At 43.9% G+C, this 4,423-nt stretch overlaps 1 pseudogene; it reads right to left on the bottom strand.

Annotated features, from left to right (window-relative positions):
- LOC105544389 overlaps positions 1 to 4,423 on the bottom strand; it is a 43,546-nt pseudogene that overhangs the window by 1,762 nt on the left and 37,361 nt on the right.

The raw sequence follows: 4,423 nt of genomic DNA, 5'->3' as shown, positions 1-4,423 counted from the left end.
GGGTTTCACCGTGTTGGCCAGGCTGGTCTAGAACTCCTGACCTTATGATCCACCCACCTCGGCCTCCCAAAGTGCTGGGATTACAGGCATGAGCCACCGTGCCCGGCAACATGGCCAGTCTTTTTAAAATCTATATTACCATATACTCCTCCAATTCCCAGACTGGATTTATTTTGAAAGATTGTGTTTTAAATTCTCAAATGTATGGAAAGTTTTTTTTTTTTTTTGAGATGGAGTCTTGCTCTGTCGCCCAGGCTGGAGTACAGTGGTGCGATCTTGGCTCACTGCAAGCTCCACTTCCCGGGTTCCCGCCATTCTCCTGCCTCAACTTCTCAAGTAGCTGGGACTACAGGAGCCCGCCACCACGCCTGGCAAACTTTTTTATATTTTTAGTAGAGACGGGGTTTCGCCGTGTTAGCCAGGATGGTCTCGATCTCCTGACCTCGTGATCCTCCCACTTCGGCATCCCAAAGTGCTGGGATTACAGGCGTGAGCCACCGCTCCCAGCCAAATGTATGGAAAGTCTTTATTTATCTTTTTTTTGCTAATAACTAATAACATAATGCATTATAAATAAAGATTATGGTCTGCATGATACTGAATTGTCAATATTACTTGCGATGCGCTCTGTTACTAGCATGTAATCATTTTTGGTAAACGTTACATGTATGTTTGAGAGCAATGTATATTCCCCAAGTGTTTGGTGCAGGCTTCTACATATTAAAAGTTTGTTAATTTTGTCATTCAAGTCTTCTATACCTTTGCTGACTTTTTATCTTCTTTATTTATTAGTAGTTGGAAGGTGGGGTGAATTACACCTGTGATCCTGGCATTTTGGAAGGCTGAGGCAGGAGGATCACTTGAGCTCAGGAATTCAAGACCAGCCTGGGCAACATAGGGAGACCCTGTCTCTACAAAAAATTTTAAAAATTAGCCAGGCATGACAGTGCACGCCTGTAGTCCTAGCTACTTGGGAGGCTGAATTACAGGACTATTACTTGAGCCCAGGAGATCGAGGCTGCAGTGAGCCGTGATCATGGCCCTGCACTCCAGCCTGGGCAACAGAGCAAGGCCTTGTAACAACAACAGTAACAACAACAACATCAACTGCAAACTCCATTCTTGTCTGATATTAATAAAGATATGCTAAGGGCCAGGCGAGGTGGCTCACACCTATAATCCCAGCACTTTGGGAGGCCAAGGCGGGTGAATCACTTGAGGTCAGGAGTTTGAGACCAGCCTGGCCAACATGGTGAAACCCTGTCTCTACTAAAAATACAAAAATTAGCTGGGTGTGGTGGTTCGTGCCTGTAGTCCCCGCTATTTGGGAGGCTGAGGCAGCAGAATTGCTTGAACCTGGGAGATGGAGGTTGCAGTGAGCCGAGATCTTGCCACTGCACTCCAGCCTGGGCGAAAGAGGGGGACTCCATCTCAAAAAAGAAAAAAAAAAAGGTATGCTAAAGTTTTGGGGGGGAATTTTAGTATTTACCTGCTATATCTTTTTTCATCCTTTGACTTTCAGACTTGCTGTGTCTTATGACTTAGATGTGTCTTTTATAAACAGTATATAGCAGGCTTTTAAAAAAAATGCATGTATAGCTTAACAGAACGTATAATTAATCAGTATATTATCCCCTTTCCTAAATACTGCAAGAAAGACCTCAGAACACTTCAGCGCTGGCCATCCTCTTTTGCCTGGCGTGTTCTGTATTTTAGGTCTGTCCTCTTTCTTGCACCCTCAGATTCTACCTTACTATTGTTACTTTATGGCAATGGGGCTCATTTGAATTTCCTCATGCTTACCACCGGATTGCTCACTGTTTCTTCACACAGCTCAGGCTTCCCTTCTGGGATGGCTTTGCCTCCTCCTGCAGTACATCCTTCACCTGTAGATCTGATAGTGGCAAGCACTCTTGGTTTCATTTTGTTTGGAACTTTTTAAATTTTAATTAATTAATTAATTTATTTATTTTGAGACAGAGTCTCACTCTGTCGCCCAGGCCGGAGTACTGTGGTGCAATCTTGGCTCACTGCAACCTCCGTCTCCCGGGCTCAAGCAATTCTCCTGCCTTAGCCTGCTGAGTAGCTGGGACTACAGGAGCGTACCATCATGCCTGGCTAATTTTTTGTATTTTTAGTAGAGACAGGGTTTCACCACGTTAGCCAGGATGGTCTCGATCTCCTGGCCTTGTGATTCGCCCGTCTCGGCCTTCCAAAGTGTTGAGATTACAGGTGTGAGCCACCGCGCCCAGAACTTTTAAATAATTATAAAATATGACACACATACAGCCGAATCATTAAGTCTTCTTCTATCCTCTACGGCTACAGCTCTTAAAATCTTTTTCAAACTCATTTTCTTGCCTCATTGTGCTGTTTTCTTTTATTTATTTATTTATTTTTTTGAAACAGAGTCTTGCTTTATCACCCAGGCTGGAGTGCAGTGGCAGATCTTGGCTCACTGCAAGCTCCTCCTCCTGGGCTCACGCCATTCTCCTGCCTCAGCCTGCTGAGTAGCTGGGATTACAGGCACCTGCCACCATGCCTGGCTAATTTTTTGTATTTTTAGTAGAGATGGGGTTTCACCATATTGGCCAGGCTGGTCTTGAACTGCTCACCTCAAGTGATTCACCCACCTTGGCCTCCCACAGTGCTGGGATTACAGACGTGAGCCACCGCGCCTGGCCTAATTTTTTTTTTTTTTTAAATTTTTAATAGAGACGGGGTTTCACTATGTTGGCCAGGCTGGTCTCGAACTCCTAACTTCAGGTGATCCACCCGCCTTGGCCTCCCAAAGTGCTGGGATTATAGGTGTGAGCCACTGCACCCGGCCATCATTCTCTCTTTAAATATTTCATCTCCTTCTTTTTCTCTATTCTCTTTTTTTCACATGATGATCAAATATATATTAAAAAATCTTCTTTTATCCTCTACGGCTACGGCTCTTAAAATCTTTTTCAAACTCATTTTCTTGCCTCATTGTGCTGTTTTCTTTTATTTATTTATTTATTTTTGAGATGGAGTCTTGCTCTGTAGCCCAGGCTGGGGAGCAGTGGCGCGATCTCGGCTCACTGCAAGCTCTGCCTCCCAGATTCACGCCATTCTCCTGCCTCAGCCTCCGGAGTAACTGGGGCTACAGGCGCCCGCCACCTCGCCCGGCTAATTTTTTGTATTTTTCAGTAGAGACGGGGTTTCACCATGTTAGCCAGGATGGTCTCCATCTCCTAATATCGTGATCCGCTCGTCTTGGTCTCACAAAGTGCTGGGATTACAGGTGTGAGCCACTGTGCCCGGTCCATTGTGCTGTTTTTTAGGCAAATTCTTTGAAAGTATTTTCTGCTCACTAACTGTCTTTTCAGCTGTAACTAATGATGCTTTCAATAAGATTTTACATTTCAACCTTTATATTTTTTATTTCTCAAAGTTCCATGTAAAAATCTATGTATTCATTCCTAATGGTCTTTTGTTGAGTATATATTTTTTTAATGCATCTTTTATTTCTTTAAGTATGTCATAAATATCTACTTGACATTTTGTATCTGAAAATCCCCAAATCTTCAGTCCTTAGGGATCTGTAGTTCATTGTTTCTGCCAGCTCACAGACACAGTACCTCACCTCCTTGTGTGCTGGTGATCTTCGTGAGTTCATTGTTTAAAATTTGTGGAAGTCTCAGTTCGGTTTGGGGAAGAGTTTTGCAGACAGCATTTGCATTTCTATTTCTGTTGGTATCAGGAAGTGATCTGAGATTACTTCATATCCCCTTGAAAGAACAAGTCCCAGACTCCCTTTCCCCATTTTGGGCTGGCTCAAGGCTCAGTTTCCCCATAACACGGCAATTTACCTAACTGCCTGCCGCTTCAGCCCTGGCCAGGCCCCATTTCCTTGTCTAGGAGGTAGTATTTTTGGAAACATACCCTATCTCTTGTCAGATCAGCTACCTCTAAAAAATTATGCTGTTCAGGGTTTAACTCTTCTCAGCCATGATGCCACAATGGCTGAGAACTTCTAATACTTTCCTTTTCTACTTCTCTGACTGGCCAGAGGTCACATGACCCCAGATGGCCAACTGGAGTCCTTCCCTGGGATTTTCTGAATTAGAGTGATAAGAGAAGCTTCTTCCTCTTTGGGGCAGCATCTTAAGGATGTGAGCTCAGTGAGAGTGGCAGTCATGCTTCCTACACATGGGGAGAAAGCCTCCGAGAATGGAACCGCATGCTGAGAGATGAGAGAAAGTGGGAGAGAGGGGGAGCCTGCAGCATTTCCTGTATGAGCTGTGGTTTGATCATGTGAGCCAGAATATTCGCCCCTTGCTGCTTGGGTTTTCTGTCTTTTGCAGTCTTGGTTTTTACCTGGTGAGATGATGGATCGTTATTATTTTGTTTTCTGCTTTCTTTTCGTTTTTTTTTTTTTTTTTTTTTTTTTTTT

This window comes from Mandrillus leucophaeus, unplaced genomic scaffold, assembly GCF_000951045.1.
Source record: "Mandrillus leucophaeus isolate KB7577 unplaced genomic scaffold, Mleu.le_1.0 Scaffold3, whole genome shotgun sequence".
NCBI lineage: Eukaryota > Metazoa > Chordata > Mammalia > Primates > Cercopithecidae > Mandrillus > Mandrillus leucophaeus.
Note: the sequence above shows the minus strand (reverse complement) of the source record. Positions and strands in the feature narration are given on the sequence as shown.